We start from the raw sequence: 27,400 nt of genomic DNA on the forward strand, positions 1-27,400 counted from the left end.
ATGGAGTATGTTTGCAATTCCAAAATCGTTAGAAGAACAGGCTTTTAATATTTTGTTCTTGCCTTGCTCGCGATGTTCAGCGACAAGGAGAGGTTCTTTTAAACTAACTTCTTAAAAGACCAAGCTTCGGATCTGCAGCAGCTGAGACATTGAGCTCCCCCGTGAACACTGGAAGGATTGTCCCTCCTAGCTCAGCTTCATGAACCCTCCAGGGCCCAATTGCAGGGAGTCGGAGTTTGTTCCACATCTGCTAGGCTGTATCATGTTACAAGGCACCCGTGCAAGACACACAGGGCCACGGGGCCGCAGGCCTCGATACATGCAGGCATTTGTTATTGGGATTACACAAGGGATGTAAAAGGGTTACATTCCTGGCGCTGCCGTACGACATCAGTGAATGTAAGTATTTAATGCAGTTTTTTTTCAAGTGCAAACAGCTGCGCCATATGCAAAACGTAGATCAGGCCTGTCCACTGCATTTCGTTGCTGCCCGGTCTTGCATCCCTCTACAAAATACACCATTGACTGTGGTATGTCTTCAAATAAAGCCACCAAACATGTTGCGAGTAAAGCAACATAAAAAAGTAGAGCAACTCTGTGTTGCCTCCCAGGACACATTAGGCATCTATCTGGCTTTCAAGGTAGACGTGACCCAAGGGACACTCGGAGGGTCACCATATCACCCCTCCCAGCATCATCACTTGGGTGGTGGGAAGGGTCAATTAAAGGCCCACAAACTGCCTCAGCGGGTCAGCGAGCCTTTATCTGTTTTTATTCTGCAAGCTGAGATATTAACCCACTATTCTTGGAAGGATTACTGGGCGATCATAGGGAGACTGGGGAAGCAGGGAACACCACCACTAGCCTCAAAGAGGGACTGCAAACATTACCACATGAGTCTCCAGTTTAGGGCATCCTGCCTGTGGGACAGTTTATAATTTAAGAGCACATCTTAAAGGATTTTAATGAGTTTTCGCTGACGCAGTCTCAGTATGAACATCTGAATGTGTAAGTTCCATGTGAAGAGCTGTGAAGCTTCATGCAATGACCTGGTAAGTGAAGGTCGTGAGAAGAGTAGACCGAATGTTTCCCGGATTCTTCCTTATTTTAATTGTCTAAAATAAACCACTGGTGACTTCCAGTAATAACCCACATTTATAAAGCGCGAACAATCACCCGTTAGGCGCTGGGGGCCGTCGGGAAGATTAAGCAAGCTATTACCCAGAGTCACATGGTGCTGGGCTAATCTGCCGCCGGAGCCGGGTATCGAAACGTGATCCCCAGATTCCGGCGCCAGTCGCCCTGGCCGCGGCGCCACACCTCTCACAGCCTTTCCTCTGTCCCAGTCAACCTTTCCTTTAAATAAGTACCAGTAAACCCTACCTGAGGTCTCAGGGTCCCCGGTGTTCTAGTGGGTAGCCAGGTGCGAGGGGTACAGCCTTAAGGTTAATGAAGGAATTTATTCTACTCTATGGTTGCATATCAGATACCCCAATAATGAAACTGTCATTGTGAAGAACGATTCCCATAAGAGCCTGTAAAAATACAAAATCCAATCTGCTCAGGAACAATTCCATTCATTAAATGTGATTAAAAGTATTAGTTCAATCCTCCTCTCATTTCAAAAGTAGGATGATGTGAACCATGTTGATGATCAACCATCAATCAATCAGGAGTATTTTCTACCCAACTCCTCAGGAAAGAGTTTGCAAAGATGGGTTCCTATACAAATCCAGTGAGATCACAAGGAAAGACGACGCAGTTAAAGGAGGACGTGGTTCTGATTTCTCTCAATGAGGATTTCACATTACCATATGTTGTCAGATAAATAAAACGATAGTGCAGCACAATCTTCCTGCCACTCCCTTGTGCAACACCCTAAAATCTATGTTGAAGCTCTTTATTGGCAACCCACGTCAGAAATTACTTTCAGCACCAGAAGCATCAGCCACTCCAGATTTAGAATTACACCTAAACTTGTAACCCTCAGGAACTTATGTTCAATAATTTGAATCTCTTAAATGTTTTGGATTGAATTTTGTCCATTTTAGTATTGCTAGGAGAAAAAAATAAAGCTGTAAATAATTCGAATCGCATTCAAGAATTTAAGATTCTCATTTAACTATTACTTAATCTATTGGTGGATTAAAATTTTTAAAAAAAGGAGAGGAGGGTGTAAGAAACATGATTGATCGGCATAAAAAGAAGTGCTTCCCATAATTCACCTAGCGCTGATGAGTACACCACACTGATGCTCCTCAATTAAGACCTTTAATATAGACTATGACATACAAACTGGTAAACCTCAATGCAAGAAATATAACAAGCATTAAAAATGCAATATGTCTTGCCTTTCATTAAGTTAAAGCCATTTGCTTTGCTATACAATACCCTTATCAAAGCAAATGGCTTTAACTTAATCAAAGGCAAGTCTTATTGCATTTTCAGTGCTTGTTCACTGTGAAATTGTGGTGTGTCCAGGTTGCGTTTTGCGCCGTTTCCTGTCGCGCACACTAGGCCTATCCAAGCAAGTGAGGTACCATTTTTCTCGGGGAACGCGGGGTGGGTGGAAATTTGTGGATCCATGCAGATTTCAGAATTTTACACCACAGAAATGTGAGGAAAATGGCACTGTGCAAAAAAAAGGGTAATTTTTCATAGTGAAAAAGTGGTGTATTCACGTTGCGTTTTGAGCCGTTTCCTGTTGTGGGCACTATGTCTACCCACACAAGTGAGGTACCATTTTTATCGGGAGACTTAGGGTAATTCAGATTTGTAAAACAACTGTTATTACCTATTGACTTTCAATGCATGTTTGCCTTCCAAATGAAAGACAATGTGTAAAAAAGAATAATTTTGAAAAATGATCGATAAGTCTCATGCTAGTATGAGTATTCCCAATTTCGGAAACGTGCAAATATCTACTGTTGCTAAAGTCTATATTCTGTTCCCATTTCATAAATACATAGGTGTCTTTCATACCGATTTTTCCATGTATACATTGTCCCAGAATAATTGCTATATACCCGGTACATAATAAAAAACCATTGCAGGTCGCTGCTCAGTTTTTGGCTCTGGGATCATCGGGTTCTTGGTGAACCTACCCGTCCTTTATGTTTCCCCACAACCAGTAAGGTCCAGCGGATGTAACGGTATACTGCTGTCATAATTAGAAGAAGTTACAGGTGAAAACATTGACACAAAAGCTGTTTTTTTCAACTAATTTTAACATTTTCCTATATTTAACTGTTATTTACTGTAAAGATATCTTGAAGGATATACACAATTGACCCCTTGCTGAATTGAGAATTGTCTAATTTTAAAAAATTTATAGCGTTCAAGGATCCATTATTGCTTTCATACCCATTTCTACCATTAACTGGAAAGAGGTTGAAAGCACAAAAAATAGCAAAAATAGGCTATGTCCCAGAAAAATGCCAAAGCTGTCTAAAAAATGTCAGTTGTCTGACAAAAGTCTGTCATTCCCTAGGAGCTGGGAAAAGGGTGATTTCAGCACCACAAACCCTTTTTTGATACTATTTGCTGGGGAAAACTCAGACGCATTCATTTGCAGCACTTTTTTCCCATTTGTCCCAAAAAAACTAAATTTAGCTGTGTTCCCTCCAGGGGAAATCCACAAACCCTGGGTACCTTTAGAATCCCCAGGTCGTTGGAAGAAAAGGAAGCAAATTTGGCATGGATTCCTTATGTGGTCAAAAAGTCACAGGGGTCTAAGCGCAAACTACCCCAAATAGCCAAAAAAAGCTTAGCACAGGGGTGGAAAAGGCATAGCAGCGAAGGGGTTAAACCTTGAGTAGGTGAACTAGGCATTCATGGAGAGTTGATGGTTAGCAGATCCTCTGTAGAGGCAGAAAGGAGCTGCGGAAAGGAGGATGCACAGAGTGGACAGCCCGGGGAGTTAACAAGCATCCTGTGACGCCAAGGTCAGTCTGTTTGCCATAGCTTGGGAGACGCGCTCCAAATAATTTCTTTCTTTCTCACTGGTGTCATAAGTGAATACTTGTCTATGCACATTGTCGTTTAGTGATTTCAGGAAGGTCTCAAATTTAGCTCTTTCCTCTTAGATAAATAAGTAGTCGATTAAACAAATCCATAAGATTACTTGTTCCATACTAGTTGAGTTCTGTTAGTTCAACATCATAACCTGCTCTCATCAACCTATCATTAAGTTCGCATAGGTTGGTGCGAAATATGTCCCCACTGCTGTTCCCTGTACTTGTAGGAAGTAATTGTTATTAAAGATAAATGTATTATTTTTATATATTTAAGATGTGTATATAAAAAAATATATATATATGTAATTCAGAATATACAGTTTACTGTTTGGTCTGCCCTTGCCAAAAAGGATACATAGGTAGTACCATAAAACCAACACAGTGTGGTAGTGTGGCTCACTGGTTAGAGGCGGCAGACCCGAGAGCAGAGGACGGCCTGGGACCAGGGTTCGATTCCCGGCGCGGCAGGTTTCTGGACCAGGGTCAGCGGACTCGATAATTCTCTCGCCTCGGTGCCCACTCTGATCAGCGATCACACTCGGCAACTCTGGGCATTAGCTTGCCTCATCTTCACTAACGGCCCCACCAGACCGCCGGGGATGCCTGGTCTCACCCTGGAGATACCCATTAAGGGACCATCTCTCCGGGATGCCAGGAAGGGTTTTGCAGCGGTCGAAGCGCCTTGGGACCCTCCGGGTAAGTAGTGCGCTATATAAATGCCTATACATTTACATTTACATTTACATAACAAAAATGAGAATCCTAGAACACATGAGGGCTATTGTGAACAATGATAAGACCTATCCGATAGCCCGTCATTTTGCAGAACAACATCAAAGCAATAGGGATTTACTCATTTACTACTGCATAGATCAGGTTCCCAAATCAGAACGAGGGGGGAATAGGGAAAAAGCCCTCCGTGTTTTGGAATCGAGATACATCTTAGACCTCAAAACGATGTCATCGTGGGGTCTTAACAATGATGCAGAAATGTGGGTACACCTTTGATAATCTCTGGTTCTGTAAAACTAACATTTACAATCTGTTAGAACACCATGACAAAACTCCTTGACCAAAATGAGAATAGGAATATACTGTAGCCTTTGAAATATGTCTATCGCTCCCTTTAACGCCATGCTGATTTGATAATAACAACATTAGAGATACCGGTGAACTATGACATCCATGTGTGGTGGATCATAAGCCCATACAGGGCTCAATCAACACGAATTTGCCAAGCAAAAACTGGCCTAGTTCCATGTATGTATATATTGTAGATTTGTATATAGTTGACATTGGGTTCAATAACATACCATCTGTATAGAACTGATCTGCACACATGAATTGCAATATGGAACTGGGGATACACCCCTACATAATACAAAGAATAACTGTAATTTTGTAAATGGCAACACCGGGTATCGAATATGCAAAAAGTGTAAATATGTGCTAGTCATGATAATTTTTTGTTAATGTCAAACGTTGTTTTGAATTTTTGCACTAAGCACTTTACTTGTCGCCATCTTTGAACAGGAGAAAATGCCTTGTATAAACATACTACAAGATGGCCGCCACAAAATGAATTTTATACCATCATCTATGTCTATGAAATAGAAGGGCGGACTGTTTAAAATGGCGAATTTGTTTGTACACTAATGACACTGACGAAGCCTTGAGCGAAACGCTTCTGTCGGGGGTGCTGGGGGTTTGGAAATAAATTAATTTCAAGATCACGACATCGGAGTGCTTGCCGTTTCTTTCCGAACGCTACAGTTTGGGAGCGTGTGGCGATATATATATACATATCTATATTCACTGAAAAAACCATAGGTTCTACTGAGTCACAAGATGGCTGCCAACTCTTCATGGTTTGGCATGTTGACAGCCAATTAGAATGAAGATTATGATCGGGAAGGGTCACAAATCCAAGGCTGCCCTAGGTATCGAAACTTTTATTTTTTAAATTTCTCAGCAACTACTGAACGGATTTACACCATTTAAAAAAAGGTCGCTTTCTGAACCAAGCTCTACTTTTTTGCCAAATGTGGGGTAATTCCGTTCAACAGTTCGGGCTGTATGGAAATTAACATGGGGAAAACACGTTTTGGGACCCTCCTTTTTTCCTCAGCCCCCGCTTGACAAATCACCCCCAAACTTTCAAGATGGGAGCTGACCTGAAATCTGAAACTTTTTTTGGAAAATTTCATAACGATTCCTTAAACGACGTCAAAGTTATAAGCACATCAAAAAATGCTTTTCCCTTGGAAACTGTATTGTCCCTGAAAGCTGTGTTTTTTTCAGTGACTTTCATGAACATTATAGTTAGTAATTAGCATTTAAAAAACCTTAGAAATTCATCACAACTCAAATGACATCACTGAGGACATCATCCACGCTAAAATCTGATGCACCTCCTCATACTCTAATATAACCTTTGATACACCCACTGCAAAATACAGACTACTATTTTGAAAACCATCGACACACCAATACCAGTTACTACATACGCACTCACTGATTCCTAGGTCTACACTAACCCTGGGCAAAGCACTACGCTACGCTCTCGTAGTTTGCGAAGTTTGCGCAACTTCGCTCTACGCGAACTGCACGTAGCACAGTGCGAACAAGCGTAGCGTAGTGCAGCGGTCATTTTTTGCTTGCTCGCGGTCCTAAACGTCAAGTTGGCGACCGCGAGCAAGCATAATGACATCCTGGCGAGACTTATTCCTCCTTCTCGATCAGCAAAATCAAGTTGCCGATCACAAGCATGGAAAAAAACCTCCCGGCGAGATTCTCAACGCGGGGAGGTCTGGTTTCTCATTGCGAGTGGTCGCGTGTGCTCACGATGAGAAACTACCAGTCCACGTTGAGAAAGCTGCTGCTCGAGTAAAAACCTCCTCGAGCAGCAGAAAACTACAGCTCATACTGAGCAAGATGCCGTTTTCAATGATTGCACAGTGCCGGATGCTTGTCCGCACTGTGTAATCATTGAAAATGGCACCTTGCACAATGCGAACAGGGTACTACGCAGTTCACGTAGTGCTACGTGTAGTTCGCGTAGTGCGAAGTGCACTTCGCGTAGCTACCTGTTGCGCTACTTCGGAAACTACACCCAGCCCTAGTCTACACACACATCCACTCATACACCCATATAATCACTCATACATACAGTCACTCATCAATACAACACTATCATATGCACTCATACACCTATACAGACATACACAGCCCCTCATACATGGAGTTACTCACACACCTAGTCAGTCATGCAAAGAATCAATCACACTCCCATTTCCTCAGCTATACAGTTATACGCACACCACCACACTTATTCAAACATATACTAACACATACTCTCTTATACAATCAATGAGACAAGTACACACTCATCCATACAGCCACTCTCACAATCACTGACTCTCACGTATAGTCATTTAAATACTCCAACTTTCCCATACACTGCCTTTTACATATGTAGTTACTTGGACATGTACCACTGAGAAATCCAGTCTCTCACCAACACACCATACACACACTCTCCCGCCTATACAGCTGTTTCCACATACAATCTTGAACCCATACATCCAGTGAATCTACCCCTCACACATCTATGCATAGTCACATAAACACACTCAGTCTCCCATACAAATACTCAGACAACCAATCAATAACCCATATAGACACTCATGCAGCTACTGACCAACACATGCAGCAGCTTACACAACAGACATACTGATACACACATTCAGACAGTTTAGTCACTAACCCATGCATTCAGTAAAACACATTTAATCACTCACTTATACAGTCAGTCACGCACATACTAAATCCTACATCCAGACACTTATACACCCACTCATTCTTCAATACACCTTGGCATATATATAAAACATTTAATGTTTATAGAAACACAAGTCACTGGATGATATCATCAGTGATGTAATTTAAGTTGTCATCAGTGATGCCATCAGTGATGTCACTGACATATCATGAATGATGTAATATGTGACGTCATCAGCAGTGCATAGCGGGGGCGCGAAATATAGTTAGCTCAACTAACTATAACGGCCGAATTTCTCTGGTTTTGTACAAGTGAAATGTCCAACTAACTGTAACGTCCCTGAAACCTGTGGTTTTCTTAGTGAATTTCTAAGGTTTTTTTAATGCTAATTTTTAACTATTACGTCTGAACTTATGATTTTTTTCAGTGTCCTTCAAAGCTTTTTTAGATGCTAATTTCTCACTATAACGCCCCTGAATCCTATGTTTTTTTCAGTTAACTTCAAAGGTTTTTTCTAAAAACGTTTTTATTGGTATTTACACATTTACAACATATTACACTTAACATGTATAGTCTCTTCGCGTTTGTTCTTGTGGGGACCATTGTCGTTGAGTTTTGGCTGACTGTATCTATGGGGTTTTCCAATTGTCCATATCTGCCTGCGCTTCCTTGCCCCTCTAACTTATACACATTTAGCATAAAACATGTAGGTACTTGCGATTGTTCTAAGGTGTTCAGACATATAGTGCATCACATATAAGTATTTGGCGATTGTTTTTTTGGGTTGACCGGAGATGGCAGAACGCTTCCGACAGTATTACGCAGAGCTGCACAGATCCCAGTCGGCAGGGACAGACGACCAGATAGTTGAATATCTGGAGCATATTTATTTTTTTTTATTTATTTTAGCGATTTCTACAGCGCCTGGTGACCCAAGGGTATCCCTGCGCTATGTAACTTGAACCTATTGAGACGGGAGGTAGTCGAAGGGTGTTACTTGGGAAACAAGTGGGTCTTAAGTTTTTTGCGGAACGCAAGGAAATTGGATTCCAATCTGAGGGCCAGGGGGAGTGCGTTCCAGCCTTTGGCCGCCTGAACGGAGAATTGGCGGCCTCCCGTGCGGACTTTTTTGAATCTGGGAATGTGGACTCGATTCTCATTTTGCGATCGTAGCACTCTGGTTGCTGTATAGGGTGTAATCATGTTGCTGAGGATCGCTGGGCCGGAACCGTTGTAGAGCTTGTGTGTGATACACATTGCTTTAAAGTGCACCCTTTGGCGCACCGGGAGCCAGTGCAGGGTTTTAAGGGCTGGCTTGGCAGATGTTCTGGAGGGGGTGTTGGTGATCATACGTGCTGCCGCGTTCTGTGTCCGCTGGAGTTTCGAGATGGTAGCCTCGGGGGCACCCAGATAGACTAGATTGCTGTAGTCTAAGCGGGACAGCACTAGGCCCTGGATAAGGAGCTTTCTGGACATAGGAGGGAGTAGGGGCAGGATTTTACGAGTCTTACGCATGAGCCCAAAACATGTGCCCGAGGTTTTGGTAGCCTGGGTCTTCATCGTGAGTTGTGGCTCTAGCCACACCCCGAGTGTTTTGATTTCAGATTTAGGGGGGGGGATTTCACCGAACACATCGGGCCATATCGTGGGAGGGATAGATGTCCATTGCTTACCGAGTAACATTACCTCTGTCTTTGTCCCATTCAATTTCAAAGATGATTCGTTCATCCAGTTGTGGATGTTTATGAGGCAGTTAGTCAGGTTTTCCGGATGGTCAATCAGCTGGGACAGGGAGACGACCAGTTGGGTGTCATCGGCGTAACTCACCATTTTGATGTTAAATGGTGTTACCACGTCCTCGAGGGGGGCCATATAGACATTAAAAAGCGTGGGGCTCAGGGAAGAGCCCTGAGGCACGCCGCTGGTGAGTGGGAGGGTGGATGAGTGGTGACTGTCATCCCATACTTGAAAGGTGCGTCCTGTAAGATAGGATTCGATCCATCCGATAGCTGTCCCGGTAAGTCCTGCTTTCGCCAGTCTGCTCAGAAGGACACGGTGGTTGACCGTATCGAAGGCTGCACTTAGATCCAGGAGGATCACTGCCACTGATCCTCCTGAATCTAGTAAGCCCCTTGCCTCTTCAATCACCGCAAGCAGTGCGGTGTCCGTTCCGTGGCCTGGGCGAAATCCGGTCTGGGATTGTCTGAGCAGTTTGTTTGTCTCAAGGAACTGAGATAATTGGATATTTACCAATTTCTCGGTGACTTTACTAATGCCAGGGAGTAGGGATATTGGCCTATAGTTGGTCAGGTCTGCTGGATCCAGCTGGGGTTTTTTTATGAGTGCTTTGACCACCGCACTCTTCCAGCTGTCGGGGACGATGCCATGTAAAAACGAACAGTTGATGAGGTCCGTAATGGTGGGAACTATTACTGGGGCTACTGTCTTAAGGAACCTGATAGGGGCTGGGTCCAGGGGCGATCCACTTTTCATTTTTACAAGGGTTCGCTCAACCTCTGCGGGGGTGACAGGTCGAAAAGTCTTAAGCGAAGGACGACAGCTGCTTTCAGACAATTTGGGGACAGGACTGCTTTCCGTAAGGCTGGGAAGGCTGGAGGGAGGGAGGGAAGCCAGGATACGGGTAATTTTCTCGTTGAAAAAAATGGCTAATTCGTTGCTTCTGTCGACTTTGGGTGTGTTAGAGGAGGAGGTGGTGGGGACCTTGGTCAGCTCTTTGACGATTAAAAAAGATTCTCGGGCTGAATTGGATGCTTCTTGTATGCGTGTGGTATAGTAGGAAGCTTTGGCTGATTTGATATCCTCTTTGTAAATTTTGACCGCAGCCTGGTAGTCTTCTTTGTTGGCATTTTGCATTTTGGCATATCCGACTTCCTTTTCTCCCAGACTCCCACAAGGAACTTCTAATGCACCGATTGAGAGGGATGAGATAATTGAGGCTTTAGGTAATATGAGTACCAGTACTGCTCCGGGATAGATGGATTGATAGTTGCATTCTATAAGACATTTTTGGATCAATTGCTCCCGCACCTCGCAACCCTGTTTGGCGATTTGTGTACTACGGGCACTGCACCTTCATCCATGAGGGAGGCTATGCTGGTAGCCATCCCTAAACCGGGTAAGCCGCTGGAGAAATGCAGTTTGTATTGTCCTCTGTCTCTCCTAAACGTGGACGTGAAAATATTTGCGAAAATCTTAGCCAGCAGGCTTGCTCTGATGTCACATATATTGGTTGCCCCGGAGCAGGCGGGATTCATCCCATCCAGGAACTTAACTTTTAATATTCTTACGGTATTCAGTATGATGCAGCAAGTCCGTCAGGAAAACAAAGCGGTGGCTGTTTTCCTCGATATGGAAAAAGCATTTGACTCTGTGGCATGGTCGTTTTTAAAGCGAATGCTTACACGAATGGGGCTTGGGGCGGTGTTTTTGCAGTTGCTGGGGACTCTATATCACAAGCCCACGGCACGTGTGCGGATTGGTGACCTGGTTACTGCTCCTTTAGATATTACTAGGGGCACCAGACAGGGCTGCCCGCTGTCCCCGATGTTGTCTGCCCTGGTAGCGGAACCCCTGGCTTGTGCTTTGAGGAAGTATCATGGGAATGCAGGTATCGGATTCCCAACGTATAGAATAATAGTATGCACATATGTGGACGATACTCTCCTGTATGTGAGAGATCCTGAAAGCATCTTGGCTCCAGTTATTAGGGAGGTGGTCCGCTTTGTAGCGCTGTCTGGACTTCGGGTTAATTGGGACATATCGCTTGTGTTCCCACTTACGCCAGCTACCTCCGTATTTGATATGGAATATCAGTTGCAGTGGACTACTGACTGCAGTGCGATACTTAGGCATTAGACTGCACACAGGCGCTGATATCGTTTTTAGAGAAAACTTTGTCACAGCCATTTCCCGGCTGGAAGATGACGTTATTATTATTATTATTATCAATTTGTTGAGCGCGATTGCTGCCCAGAGGCGTTGACCTGTGGTGTCGCCTACCACTGTCCTTGATGGGGCTGATCTCCATTATGAAAATGATAGTTCTGCCCAGACTCCTATTCCTTTTTATGAATATCCTTTTGGTGCACCAGCGCGTCTTCTTCCACAGACTACGGCAATTAATGTTAAAACTAGCTTGGGGAGGTTGGCAAGCTAGAGTCCAGTGGGGAGTGCTCACACTGCCATACCCTTTAGGGGGTCTGGGAGCAACGGACTTCAAACTCAATTATAGGGCGGCCCAAGGAGCACAATTGCATGCCTGGATACACGGTGGGTCTGACGTCCCATATTTGCAGATGGAGAGACTTTTTGCCGAGCCTATTCCTTTACCAGCAATAATTATGGACTCTGTTGATCGCAGGACAGGTATTGTAGACTCCTTGAACACTACTAGGCATGCATGGAATTGGCTTTTGCAGAATCAGGCGGGTGCCTTATTGTATTCCCCTGCTATGCCTATAGAGTGGATGAGATGGCTGGGACCTTGTACGGAACAAAGCCTTCTCTTGGCATTGCGTGAATTGAATATGGAGGTTGCAGGGGATTTGTTTCATGACGGTGTGGTTTGCACTCTGGAGCAAGTGACGGGTGCACTGGAGGATGTCTCACTCCTTAATAGATTTCAATTTCACAGAGTGAGGAGGGCACTCAGGGCACAATTGGGTGATAGTATTCTGGAGTTAATGCATGTTAACAAAAGCGCTTCCCAGCGCAAAATGGTTGCATCTATTTACAAGATAGCAATGTCGTACAGGGCGCATAAGTACACCGCGGCCAGACTTGCATGTCAGTGAGATTTGAATGTGCAACTGGAGCATGATAAGTGGGTCTATTGCTGTACGAACACTAGGAAAGTGTTACTACACGGCCGGCATAGGTTGGTCCATTTCAAATATCTTAATAGGATCTAATACACCCCTGAACGGCTATGCAGATATGGTTTGCGTGATAATGCTAGGTGTGAGAGATGTCGCTCTCCAGTTGCCGATTTTCTACATTTGCATGGCTGTGTCCAGGAGTTTATGCCTTTTGGGAAAGTGTATTTGAGGAGTTGGGCAGAGTGGTTGAAACTAACCTTACACCAAATCTATTGATGGCCCTTTTGGGGTACAAGAAGGCGCTGCATAGGGCAGTGCGCAGACTGGTTGATATGGGGCTACTTATAGCCAAGAGACTAGTGGCTTTGTGCTGGATGAAGGGACCTGTCCCGAAGCTGCGACAATGGTCAAGGGACATGATGTACTGTTCTACACAAACTTATAGCGAGCTGATACCTCCCAGAAGCAGACCAAAAAACATTTGGGGTTTATATATATCATATATGTAGCATGATGAAGGAACTGCAGAGGAAGAAACAGATGATGTGTGTGCCGGGAGGGATCGGAGTGTGGGTGAACCTGCTGGAATTGGCTGAGGCTTAGCGGGTCTTGTCTCTTTATTTGGTATTGTGCAATGAACACTAAGAGCGTGCCTACAGCAGTGAATAGGTTACTGTGGAGACTATAGCAGTAGGATGTTCGAGGACAGAAACCTTCGCGGGCAGGTTGCTTATGGGTAGATTTACGAACTCCGACCTAGGAGTCTATACATTTTTCACACACCTGGGTGCTGTTAATTGTCATTTAAGTTGTAATGTTTTTCTTAATACGTTGTTTCCTGCCCGCCTGCTCGGCTCGGGTTGTTGGCTAAATGGCTGTGTATAACCATTCAGTGAGTGAGCTAACCATACTCTGATACGCTGGACTGAGCTTAAAATGACGTGCTGTGTAACTGTTAATTATTACAATAAAATGCTTTAAAAAAAAAAAAAAAAGGACCACCAGTGGAGTGGTGTGGCTCACTGGTTAGAGGCGGCAGACCCAGAAGCAGAGGTCGGCCCGGGACCAGGGTTCGATTCCCGACACGGCAGGGTCTTGGGCCATGGTCAGCGGACTTGATAATTCTCTCCTCGGTGCCACTCCAACCATGGGTCCCACTCAGCAACTCTGGGCAATAGCTTGCTAAATCTCTACTAACGGCCCCATCAGCGCCGGGGATGCTTGTCTTCACCTTGGAGATGCCCAGGAGGGACCATCTCACAGGGAAAGCCAGGATGGGTTCCCCAGCGGTATACAGCGCCGGGACGCCCCTTTGCTGGGGCAGCTGTGTGCTTTACAAGTATACGACATTTAACATTTAACATTTAACCTCATTAACATACAAGAAAATAATGTCCAACTGTCCTAACCGGTAGACCCCTTGAGGGCGGCCTGGGAAGTAGAAGTAGGCCTATTAGAGATGACGACTGGGAAGAGGCAGTACAGAGCCCATGGGAGGTAGCCATAAGAGCCAGATTTTGTTTGATTGAACTACGTATACTCCACAGGTCATATGCGTCTGGAACTCTACTGCATCGACTTGGGCAGGGTATGTCCAAATAATGTGCTAGGGAATGTGGTGAAATTGGCTCCTTCTTTCATATCATTTGGGAATGTAAATACATCATTGACTTTTGGAAGGCGGTGACGAGAGTTATATCTGACGTCACTGGGATTGAAATTCCAACTGAGCCAAGATGGCTGCTATTGTGTGTTACTGGGGAGGAAAAATGGGCAAATATGCGGGTGTATGGTTGAAAGTAGCTGCGATGATGGAAAAACGGAATACAGCCAGGAAGTGGGGAGTGAGACCTACACCGGATTTATTGGAATGGGAAAATGAATTGGACTGGTGCTCTGGGGCCGAGAATGTGAAATATAATGCCAGAGGGTGTCCACATGAATGAGGAAAAATCTGGGGTTGCTGGAAAGCATATAGGTATTACTGAAAGGGGTGTGGGAAGGCAGGGTAGGATAGTGGATTATTGGTAGCCTTGGATCCCGGCAGCTCTGGGATCTCTGGGATGCATGAGAAGGAAATCTACCTGAGAAGTAAGAGATTTCAGTATTGGAACATGTATTATCGTCCTATGTGTGCAAGACTTGTTCTGAGCTTAAGAAGAGTTTTTAAAAACAAATGGTAGCTGGGTCGCATTTATTTACTATAAGCCCTGGGAAACCCTCCCTGGAGCTGTGTTCATAAAGTGGAGGGTTATGTGCAGCCAACCCTCCGAACCATCAGAGGCCCCGGGAAGCCCACCGAGCTGCCGAAATTGTTGAAAATGGGGATTGGAGCTGTTCAGCCGACCCCCAACCTCCAAACCTCAAAAGTCACCTGCTTTTGTCCTATCAGACATCTTTGTCCGGATTTATTGGGGGTACAGTGTCTGCCTCAAACTGTATGTTAGGGTTAGATGTGGAAGGACACTAGCACTGCCATAGTACATGCCCTATGGACACCCTCATCTCTCAAAGACCAAGTTTAGCGTGGTTGAAGAAGTTTGTCATCTTAAACATGCTTAAAGTGGGTATGATTGTCGGGTAACTTTTACTCCATTGGTTTGGGCATGCCTAGGAGTCATTCCCACGTAATAGCCTGTGCCGGCATAAATGAGGCATCTACAGGCACCCACTTCAGAACACTCCTAGACCTGAGGAAGAGCAGACGAGTAAAATACGGAGCAGATCCAGTCCTTTGGGGCTTTTTTCAGATCACAGACAGGATGTGAGCTGAAAAAAGCCCCAAAGGACTGGATCTGCTCCGCATTTTACTCTGGACTAAGAAGTAGACTTGTAGGGTCATTCGGTTGACCTCCTGTTCAACCTACAAGGATACAGAACACTAAAAAGGCATTTGCTGCAACTGTCCAGCTGACCAGTGGCATGGACAGGACGGGTCCCGGCTGTTGGTCCTTGACTGAGCCCATATGAGTCTCTAAGTGCTTCCCCTGAGGTCCTGGGAGGCTATAGAAGTGCGCTCCGATTATGGAAGAAGACTTAAAGGACTAAAGTCAAAAGGTAAAATCTTTTACCAGCACGAACCTGGTTGGTGTATCCGACCTGACTTCCATCGCGGTCGCCATCAATTTACGCCTAGGTCTTCCGCAACAATGGAGTATCATTGGCACCTTGTGCTTCTTGGCACCATCGTTACTTAAAGCATTAAAGTTCATGTCTCATTCCCCTTATTGGGTTTTGTCATTTTAGTGTCATTTTATTCATTACATTTTACTTTATTTTTCTATTTATTTTTTTATTTTTATTGTTTTGCATTTTGACTTTTACTATTTTGGTTTCTGCATACATATTTTACATATTAACCTAAGTTAAGCCTGCCTGTTCCGTGCCTTAGGTACCAGGGGGTTGACTCCAGGTTACTTTTAATGGCGTTGAGAATTCACTCTGACAGGGGTTGTGATTTTTCCTCTTTCACCACAAATAATGATTTAATTTCTTGAAGAAACTAGCAGAGAGTTTTTTTAAATGATCTGCAAATAGGCAGTTGATAACCTACCAGGGTTGAAGCACTTGGAATATGGGACGAGTATCGTGCGGGAACAGAACCTCTAAATAATTCAGTTTAGAGATGAACCAAGCATCACGCTTGAATGTCACAACTTTTTAAAACAAGGTAGTCAAGAAAGTGTGAGGAATATATAGCAGCTCTTTGCATTTTGAGAACCCCAAGCACATTTGAGAACAGAGTGGATGTATGTAGCAGAGACGAGTTTGTTTAACTGATTCTCTAAGAAGTTGCAGGAGAGATTACTGAGCTGCAGAACCCAACTCTCCCTGAGAAGTGAACATTCTTAAAAGCATAGAGCGCTCCACGCTTCCATCTAGAACACTGACCTCTGAGGAGGGCGCATCACCAGTGAGTCGCATTCTTGGGACTGCTCTGGGTTGTTCTGTGAACTCCAGAGACCGAACAAAAAGGAATTGGGCTCAGAAAGCTCATCATGGCAATTGTTACAGGTGTGGGTTTAAGGCACACGTGGGAAGTAATGGGAAAAGCCCGGATCAAGGACAGTGTTGGGGCATTTTCAAGCAGTATGAGTGTATGCACTACTGTAAATTCAGCACAATTGATGTTAATGAGGAAGAACGTCTCCAGAGGGAATAACTTAGTTTTAGAAATTGATTCCATAGTTCGTTCCACCTTCATGCGACAGGTAATGTGTCCCTTGTTCATCGTTCATGCTGGTACGGTGCTGTTAAATGGAATGGGGGATTCAGGACTACCCTTCAAGATTTTGTGTGATGTAGCCTTTAATAAAACTAGAGCTGTGAGGAACAGCTGACACACCTTAGTGAGCAGGATATTGATATATACTGGATTACTTTGTTAGTCCGCTGGAATGATTGGGTAAAAAGATTCCCTCAAAAATGTATGAAACTATCAATGGAAGGTAAGGGATGGAATGGCAGAATCAGACTAAGTTGGCTTCGCTATGAGGCCGGGTCCTGATAATCCTAGATTTTGATGCCAATGACATTAAGAATACTTTACTACATTCGCCTGATGTTTACCGAGTGGGAGCAGTGAATGGGTTGAGCATTGTATCAAACTTAAAGCTCAGGCGGTACCTCTCATTCATAGAGTGCGCTCTGTTTTTCTGAGGGTACGGAGAGAGCTTACTGCCCTCTTACATGATTTATGATGTCACCAATTCTGAATGGTTTCACCAGTTTTTATTGTCCAGAAGAGGTCTGGGGGCATGCATCTTTTAAAGTTCACAGACCACAGTCCTTTGTTTTGAACCTTTAATGGTTTTGAACCTTTAAAGTTTTGAACCTTTAATGGCCCCTGTAAGGCTGCTAAGGCTGTTTTTAAAATTACAACTTTGCCATCAAATTAGCGACAGACACTACAGGGCTGGCTGCTTATCTAGAAAGCCATTTTTGGGTAGTTTGGGTGACGAGGATTTGAATGTTCATGAATGTTTGTGGTAGCGGTGTTAGACGCTGTCCATGATGCTGCTTGTACTGACCCAGGAGTGGTGCAAGTTAACAAGGACTTCACAGATGGTCTCTCCTGGGACTGGTGCTTAAGTGCTGAGATGTTTGGGTGTGCTCAAGTGACGTCAGAGCTAGCTGTGGCTCTGGGTATGGTTATGAGACCTGATTCTTTTGTTCTGCTTGGTAAGCCGAGACCGCTCTTATTGTATAGTCACCCAGTGTGAGTGGTGAGATCCGCATTGCTGATCTGCCTGAAGTTATGATGCTGCCGACAGTAGCGTGTCTGCTAAAAGCGATGGCGTGACTGGTGGAACTATAAAGCCAAATAAGAGAAAGTTATCTTCCGACACCGCAGTCTTTGTGACTGAGAGCAGTAATACTGAAGACCCCGAGACTCACAGCAGTAATTTCTCCTTTCAGAGCGTTATTGCTGCAGATGGAGTGAAGCCAAGAAGTGAGCACATTACTAAGGTACCAACAAAGTTTAATCTTTTTCATTTATATTAACTGTTTCTCTTTTGCAGCATTTGGAAATGCATTTTCTAGTTTTGTTGCTTTTTTTTCTTGTAGGCTGTTACCTTTGGTTTAAAGGGAATGATGTTGTAGTGTGTGACCTTAATGCTGCAGTTTGCATTTCATTAACATCATTTGCTTACCCCGGAGAATCTCCAGGGTGTAGGAGGTTTGTTGTTCCAGAGTTCTTTCTTCAGCTTCTGGGAAGTTGTCACTCTGTGGTGATCTGTGGTCCTGTTTCTCTGCTCTTATTGTAGTAGCTCCTATCAGAGCTTCATCCTCCCACCAACGATAATAAGATGCCAGGCATCACCCAACACACAACACAGCCTATGATGGGCTACGTCTATCTGCTCAGCGCAGTTAGAGCGAGGATAAAGTTCTGCAGACCTATCAGGCTGTGAATGTACCCTAAGGGCTTAAGATGAAATAAAGAGCTTACCTCCTTCCTGAGTGGCTCCAGTCTGCTGTGTTCAGACCCGATAGCTGACAGCACCCTGGAGTATGTATGTATAAATCAGATTATGTTGGACGTAACCTGCAATATAGTGGCAGGCAGCACCCTGCCAACAAGTAGGATTTCTCATAGTATTTTATTTCCTGACACTTTAATGGAGATTGTCTTTTAACTGGCAGAAGAACAACACTTCACCATACATTTTCCTGGCATTGTCTTTAAAATGACGTACACATTAGGAATGGCATTTCGTTCTGCTGGAATAATAACACAAGTTATCTTGCACTCTGCTATGATGTTGCACTACAGATCGTTGGCTGCAATGCCTTCCATGTTCCACTCAAACATGCTTTCTACAGGGCACATACATGATTTGGTGCTGTAGAGAAGTCAAGTCAAGTCAAGTCAAGTCATACAATTTATATAGCGCACTACATACCCAGAGGGTTTCAAGGCGCTTAGGAAGGGGAGGAGGATTATTTGTCAAATATCCACGTTTTAAGCTGCTTTCTGAACGCTAGGTGATTCTGGGTGAGGCGAAGGTAAGCGGGGAGTGAGTTCCATGTTTTGGCCGCCAGGTAAGAGAAGGATCTGCCTCCCATGGTGGTCTTGTTGATGTGGGGAACAGTGGCGAAGGCTAGGTTGGAGGAGCGAAGTAGGCGGGGGGGGGAGTAGAAGGACAGTCGGGAGTTGAGGCAGTCTGGTCCGATGTCGTAGAGTGATTTGTGTGCGTGGGTGAGCAGTCGGAAAGTAATCCTCTTATTGACGGGTAGCCAGTGGAGATCTTTAAGGTGACCAGAGATGTGTTCGTTGCGTGGGATGTCTAATATGAGCCTGGCTGAGGCGTTTTGGATTCGTTGTAGTTTCTTCTGGAGTTTGGCGGTGGTGCCTGCGTAGAGGGTGTTTCCGTAGTCCAGTCGGCTCGTGACCAGAGCGTGGGTGACTGTTTTCCTTGTTTCGGTAGGGATCCAGCGAAATGTTTTTCTGAGCATGCGAAGAATGTTGAAGCAGGAGGAGGATACGGCGCTGACTTGTCTGTTCATTGATAGTGAGGAATCCAGGATGACGCCAAGGTTTCGTGCGTGGTCTGTCGGGATGGGTGCATTTCCGAGGGCTTCCGGCCACCAGGAGTCGTCCCAAGCAGAGGGGGATTTACCTAAGATGAGGACTTCTGTTTTGTCTGAGTTCAGTTTCAGTCGGCTTTGTTTCATCCATTCGGCGACTTCTTTCATTCCTTCGTGAAGGTTAGTTTTGGCGGTGTTGGGGTCTTTGGTGAGAGATAGGATCAGTTGAGTGTCGTCCGCGTAGGAGATGATGTTGAGGTTGTGTTGGCGGGCGATGGCCGCGAGGGGGCTCATGTATACGTTGAAGAGGGTGGGACTGAGTGAGGATCCTTGTGGTACGCCGCAGATGATTTCAGAGGCCTCTGAATTGAATGGTGGGAGGCGGACTTTCTGGGTTCTTCCGGTGAGGAACGAGGTGATCCATTCCAGTGCCTTTCCTTGGATTCCGATGTTTCTGAGGCGATGTAAAAGGGTGTTGTGGCAGACTGTGTCGAAGGCTGCAGAAAGATCGAGGAGGATGAGGGCGACTGTGTCTCCATTGTCCAGTAGAGTACGGATGTCGTCTGTTGCTGCGATGAGGGCGGTCTCAGTGCTGTGTTTGGCTCGGAATCCAGATTGTGAGGGGTCGAGTGAATTGTTGGCTTCGAGGAAGGCGGCGAGTTGGTTGTTGACAGCTTTCTCGATGACTTTGGCCGGAAATGGAAGAAGCGAGATGGGGCGGTAGTTTTTGAGTTCGGTGGGGTCTGCTGTTGGTTTTTTCAGAAGGGCGGTGAGTTCAGCGTGTTTCCAATCTTCTGGGAAGGTAGCGGAATTGAATGAGCAGTTGATGACGTCTCGGAGGTGCGGAGCTATGACGAAGTCTGCTTTGTTGAAGATGTGGTGAGGGCATGGGTCTGTGGGGGATCCAGAGTGGATGGAATTCATCAGGCGGATGGTGTCCTCCGTGGAGATGGGGTTCCAGGCGTTAAGGGTGTTAACGGGGGGAAGATGGTCGGCTGATGGTAGGGTGCGTTGGTTTCCGGGTTGGTTGTCAAAGCTGTTGTGGATGTCAGCAATCTTGTTGTGGAAGAAAGAGGCTAGGGAATCGCAGAGGGTTTGAGAGGGGGAGATGTCGTTGGAGTTGGCCGAGGGGTTGGAAAATTCCTTGACGATGTTGAAAAGTTCCTTGCTGTTGTGGGCGTTGTTGTCAAGTCGATCTTTGAATGCTGTTTTCTTGGCTTTTCGGATCAGTTGGTGGTGAGTGCGGATAGCGCTTTTGAAGGCGTCCTTGTTGCTGGTGGATGGGTCTTTTTTCCAGGCCTTCTCAAGGGAGCGGCACAGTTTCTTGGACTTCTTGAGGTCATCGTTGAACCATGAGGCCTTCTTGATACCAAGTTTGTATTGACGTTTTTTCATTGGTGCTAGGGTGTTGGCGGTGTTGGAAAGCCAGAGGGTGAGGTTAGATGCGGCTTCGTTGGCGTTAGAAGAGAGGGCTGGGGAGGTTTGAAGGAGCGATGTGGAGATCTGCTCCGTGGTGATTTTGTTCCAGTTTCTTTGTAGAGTTGGTTGGAGGTGGGCGATGGGTTTCGGTTTGTTGTAGGTGAAGTGAACGCAGGTGTGGTCAGTCCAGAGGAGATTCGTAGTGTGGCTGAAGGAGACATGGTTGCTGGAGGTGAAGATGGGGTCGAGTGTGTGGCCTGCGATGTGGGTGGGGGAAGTGACCAGTTGTTTAAGTCCGAGGTTGGCTAGGTTGTCCAAGAGGGTGGTGGTGTTGCGGTCTTTGCTATTTTCAAGGTGGAAGTTGAGGTCTCCCAGAAGGATGTAGTCTTTAGAGGGGAGCGCGTGTGGGGTGATGAAGTCCGTGATGTCTTCACTGAATTTTGCGCGGGGTCCTGGTGGTCTGTAGAGGAGGGTGCCTCTGAGTGTGGTCTTGGGGTCGATGTGGATTTGGAAGTGAAGGTGTTCGGAGTTAGCGAGGTTGGCGTCAGAGCTGGTCGAGATGCGGATTGTTTTCTTATGGACGATAGCGATTCCACCTCCTGTATGGTCTGTGCGGTCCTTGCGTGTGATCTTATAGTCGTCAGGGATAGCGATGGCGATGTCTGGGGCGGAGGAGGCGTTCATCCATGTTTCCGTTAGGAAGGCGATGTCAGGAGAGATGGTGTCTAGTAGGTTCCAAAGGTCAATGGCGTGCCTGTGGACCGAGCGGGTGTTGAGAAGGATGCATTCTAGGTGGTTGGGGTCGGGAGTCTGTGTTGTGGACGCAGCGGATATGCTGTCGGTGCCGATGAATCTGCAGGAGAGGCAGGAGAAAGGGCCATGGGTGCGTCCAGGAGCGGCTTGGACGCAGTTGGGGGCGCGGCCGGGGTTGAGGGCTAGGAGGGTGGCAGCATCGTAAGTAATGCGGGGGGGTTGGGCAGCGCGAGGAGCAGGGGGTCTGGCGCTAGGCGCGGTCCAGGCGCGGACGGGCGTAGACGGGCTTACCTTTGGCGCACCTTCGGCGTGTTCGAAGCGCGTGGACGCTGCGCGTGGGGGCATCAGGCATTTAATGGAGAGAGGAGGGGGCGGAGCGTGGGAGGGGCAGCAGCTGGGAGGCGGTAGCAGGGAGGAGGGGCGGGCCAGGGGACACACAACAAGATGGAGGGTCACAGGGCACCGGGGGCTAAAGGAAAAACTTATCAAACCAACACAGCGCGAGGCTGAAATCAACAAACAAACACAATGCAGGCGGAATTATTTAAATAAAAGCAGCGCGAGGCGGAGTGAAAACAGATAACCACAATGCAGGCGGAATTAATTAAATAAAAGCAGTTACAGCTCTGTAGTCTCGGCCAGATCGTCAACAGGAGCTGGGATCAGGGAGCATGGGGGGAGCGACCGTGCTGGAGGAGGTCCAGGTGATCACAGCGCGTCAGAGGAGGTAGGGAGCACTCTGTTCGTGGGTGGGAGGGGCAGCAGCTGGGAGGCGGTAGCAGGGAGGAGGGGCGGGCCAGGGGACACACAACAAGATGGAGGGTCACAGGGCACCGGGGGCTAAAGGAAAAACTTATCAAACCAACACAGCGCGAGGCTGAAATCAACAAACAAACACAATGCAGGCGGAATTATTTAAATAAAAGCAGCGCGAGGCGGAGTGAAAACAGATAACCACAATGCAGGCGGAATTAATTAAATAAAAGCAGCGTGAGGCGGAGTGAAAATAGATAACCACAATGCAGGCGGAATTAATTAAATAAAAGCAGCGCGAGGCGGAGTGAAAACAGATAACCACAATGCAGGCGGAATTAATTAAATAAAAGCAGCGCGAGGCGGAGTGAAAACAGATAACCACAATGCAGGCGGAATTAATTAAATAAAAGCAGTTACAGCTCTGTAGTCTCGGCCAGATCGTCAACAGGAGCTGGGATCAGGGAGCATGGGGGGAGCGACCGTGCTGGAGGAGGTCCAGGTGATCACAGCGCGTCAGAGGAGGTAGGGAGCACTCTGTTCGTGGGTGGGAGGGGCAGCAGCTGGGAGGCGGTAGCAGGGAGGAGGGGCGGGCCAGGGGACACACAACAAGATGGAGGGTCACAGGGCACCGGGGGCTAAAGGAAAAACTTATCAAACCAACACAGCGCGAGGCTGAAATCAACAAACAAACACAATGCAGGCGGAATTATTTAAATAAAAGCAGCGCGAGGCGGAGTGAAAACAGATAACCACAATGCAGGCGGAATTAATTAAATAAAAGCAGCGTGAGGCGGAGTGAAAATAGATAACCACAATGCAGGCGGAATTAATTAAATAAAAGCAGCGCGAGGCGGAGTGAAAACAGATAACCACAATGCAGGCGGAATTAATTAAATAAAAGCAGCGCGAGGCGGAGTGAAAACAGATAACCACAATGCAGGCGGAATTAATTAAATAAAAGCAGTTACAGCTCTGTAGTCTCGGCCAGATCGTCAACAGGAGCTGGGATCAGGGAGCATGGGGGGAGCGACCGTGCTGGAGGAGGTCCAGGTGATCATAATGCTCCTGTGTGCTGTGGCAGACTCAAAAATATTGAAAAACGTCATGATTTCTCTTTCAGCACTTCGTGTAAAACCTTTCACTTTTTGAGTCATACATTTGGCAGAAACATAACCTAGTACCATTAAAATAGTTGTGATGGGGAACATTCATGTGGGGTTAGGACTGGCTCGACCAGAGTGCTTGCTGACTCGGAGGAGTATGGAGTTGACCACCTTGCCTGGTCCGGTGTGGAACCAAGCCAGTGATGCTTTGCTGCAGGCTCATTTGCCCTGATAGCTGGTCAACAATTTGAGGGGGAGGAGGTGAAGAGCTGACTAAGTGTGCCATGAGGCTGGCAGTTCAGTACATCCCTGAGAAATGAGCTTTGAGTCGATGTGGTGTTCCTCTTATACCACGTGCAATTCATCCTCTCCAAAGCCTCAAGAATTCCTGGGTGTGAAGGGCGGCTGATTCTGATTGGGTGCTTGATGGTTTTCCAGAAACTCATGTTCTTGATTGTTCATTGTTGGACTTGGCCCTTCTGGCAGGTTCACCCCTGAACTTTTTGCTTTTTGAATGTGAATTGGTGGTAGTGATTTTTGGGTTCTGCGCACTTTCACTGTGTCCCAGTGGAAAGTGCGTGCGCACTCTGAGTGCGTGGAGTAAGGTTGGCCTGCCCTCCCATGGGAATGCATGGGGAATGTCTGTGTCCCTGGTAGTTTCTGATGCGTGGGGTCTGGTATGTGCGGACTCGTGTGATTGAATGCTGCGCAATGGTGTGTGCAGCGTGCTTGTGTCTAATATGGAAGCGCCACTTCTAGAAGTGTGCCTGTCTTTGCAGTGAATGTGCTGGCTTGTGATTGCTGGAGCTGGCTGGTGTGCCAGGCTCCATGAGTCATGATGGGTCTGCCCCGGTGGTGAGTCTTGAGATTAGCATGTGGCGGTGCACCTGGGACCAGAATAGGGCTGGGCTTTCCGCACACTATGCTGGCTCCGCCCCCTGTGGTGCGACTGATGACCCTAGCCTGGCCAGTGAAAGGAAAGGGTGGTTGAGCACATCACAGAGCTCCAAAACCAGCTGCGACTGGTTTTTCCCCCACCCTGCACCCTGAGACAAAGGAATTTACTGTATAAAAAGGGGCTGTGTCGCCTTACAAAATGTTCTTGTTCCCAACTCGAATCTACTAGGGGCGTGCTGCTGTTGGGGCCATGGGGAAGGCTTGCCACCCTGGGCCCTGCCCAGCCCCTGGATATCCTGGATGCCTGGAAAGCTCTCTGCCTGTGGGGCCCTTCTGCCATGCTTGGGGGGGACTGGAGGACTTTTTCTTTACTGGGAGCTGCCTGCTCCATTTCCCTGCCCCAGGACTCCTTGGACTCCCCAGCGCATTGAGAGCGCTTTATTTGAATTTTGCAGCATGGAGCTGCTCTCTGACCTGCTCGTGATCCGAGCCTTGCAGGTGCCACCCTGCATTATGCCTGCAGTTATATATTTCTATTTACGGGTGCCACCCCGTCTATCTGCCCCATTAGCGAGTGCCCACCTCGCTTCTACGTTTATTGAATGTCTCGAGGGTGCCTACCCCTCGTTATGCGGCGAAACAGGAAGTCAGGCGGCCGGGCGCCTGGAGCGGGGCGGGACTTCTGCTTGCTCCAGGAAGTCCCGCCCGCTGCCGCACCACGATTGGCTGCCGGCCGCCGGCCGGAGAAAGTAAGGCGGGCCGAGTGATGGCTGCCCGGGGCTCCCGTGAGCTGGGGAGAGCCCCGGAGAGAAAAATGTCCCGGAGCCTTGCGGCTCCACCTTAAGTCCCGGTCCCGAGGTGGGGGACTGGGTGAAGACCAAAGCGAAGCGGGCGCCTTGTGAAGGCGGGGCTCCCATGGGGAGAGGGAGCCCTGCCACGCGCTACCGCTGCCGAAGAGAGAGAGCCGCAGACCGCCCCAGAATCGGTGAGTAAAGGCCGGCTGGGGGGAAGTTGAGCGAGGCACCCTGCTGGTGCCCCGCTCTCGAGCAGCCCGCATAGTAGGGGGCTGCTCTGACGTGTCCGTAATGGTGACACGGGCCCAGAGGGGCCCAGGCTTTGTTGTGTAAGGGGGGTGATGTCGGGGCACATGATCGGTGCCCGCCCCTGGGCCCCCACCGCTGTTGTTGGCCCCCCTCATTGCTCCTAGAGCCTAGAAGGTTCCAACCATTGGGGACACGGATTAGGTTCAAAGCCTGCGGGCTCCAACGAGGCCCCAAGTGTTTCAGGGTCGTGGTTGCCTCATTTTATTCCTCAGAGCCCCGTGGCTCCAACGGTGGCCTCAGTTATCTAAAGGGCCCCAGTGGGAGGGCCAGAGCGGTCCAATGATGAGCGTATTTTGTCCAGAGCCTAGAGGGCTCCAACAGTTGGCACAGTTTTGTCCTAGGGCCAGTGAGGGCCCTGTCACAGTTTTGTTGATTCTCCAGCTGCCCAGCAAGTAGTGGGCAGCTGCACCGTTTAGGTCTTCCTTCCTAGGGACATGTGTTCTCTGGACTCAGGAGTGAGTCACACTCCTTCATCCCTACCCTGGCCGTCCCCAGCTGCGCAACAAGTCAAGTCAAGTCAAAGAATTTATATAGCGCACTACATACCCAGAGGGTCTCAAGGCGCTTAGGGAGGGGAGGAGGATTATTTGTCAAATATCCACGTTTTAAGTTGCTTTCTGAATGCTAGGTGGTTCTGGGTAAGGCGAAGGTAAGTAGGGAGTGAGTTCCATGTTTTAGCAGCCAAGTATGAGAAGGATCTGCCTCCCATGGTGGTCTTGTTGATGCGAGGTACAGTGGCGAGGGCTTGGCTGGAAGAACGTAGTTGGCGGGATGGGGTGTAGAAGGACAGTCGTGAGTTGAGGCCTTCTGGTCCGATGTCGTAGAGTGATTTGTGTGCGTGGGTTAGCAGTCGGAAAGTGATTCTCTTATTGACGGGTAGCCAGTGGAGGTCTTTTAGGTGACCAGAGATGTGTTCGTTGCGCGGGATGTCTAATATGATCCTGGCTGAGGCGTTTTGGATTCGTTGGAGTTTCTTCTGGAGTTTAGCGGTAGTACCTGCGTAGAGGGTGTTTCCGTAGTCCAGTCGGCTCGTTACCAGAGCATGGGTGACTGTTTTCCTGGTTTCGGTGGGGATCCAGCGAAATGTTTTTTTGAGCATGCGAAGAATGTTGAAGCAGGATGAGGATACGGCGCTGACTTGTCTGTTCATTGAGAGTGAAGAATCCAGGATGACGCCTAGGTTCCGTGCGTGGTCTGTCGGGATGGGTGCTTTTCCAAGGGCTTCCGGCCACCAAGAGTCGTCCCATGCAGAGGGGGATGTACCTAATATGAGGACTTCTGTTTTATCTGAGTTCAGTTTCAGACGGCTGTGTTTCATCCATTCGGCAACTTCTTTCATTCCTTCGTGTAGGTTAGTTTTGGCGGTGCTGGGGTCATTGGTGAGAGAAAGGATTAGTTGAGTGTCATCCGTGTAAGAGATGATGTTGCGGTTGTGTTGGCGGGCGATGGTCGCGAGGGGGCTCATGTATACGTTGAAGAGGGTGGGGCTGAGTGAGGATCCTTGTGGTACGCCACAGATGACTTCAGTGGCCTCGGACTTGAATGCTGGAAGGCGGACTCTCTGGGTTCTTCCGGTGAGGAACGAGGTGATCCATTCAAGTGCTTTTCCTTGTATTCCGATGTTATTGAGGCGTTGTAAAAGGGTGCTGTGGCAGACTGTGTCGAATGCTGCAGAGAGGTCGAGGAGGATGAGGGCGACTGT

The 27,400-nt window shown here is 47.2% G+C and overlaps 1 protein-coding gene across 1 annotated transcript in view; it reads left to right on the forward strand.

Annotated features, from left to right (window-relative positions):
- LOC147737030 (uncharacterized) overlaps window positions 1–27,400 on the forward strand; it is a 183,360-nt gene that overhangs the window by 75,523 nt on the left and 80,437 nt on the right. Inside the window, exon 3 of the mRNA XM_086922627.1 lies at window positions 18,054–18,104. The gene's annotated coding sequence lies outside the window, so the exon portion shown is untranslated. The remainder of the gene's footprint in view (window positions 1–18,053; window positions 18,105–27,400) is intronic.

The sequence above is a fragment of the Lissotriton vulgaris genome, chromosome 1_1, assembly GCF_964263255.1.
Source record: "Lissotriton vulgaris chromosome 1_1, aLisVul1.2, whole genome shotgun sequence".
Classification (NCBI taxonomy): domain Eukaryota; kingdom Metazoa; phylum Chordata; class Amphibia; order Caudata; family Salamandridae; genus Lissotriton; species Lissotriton vulgaris.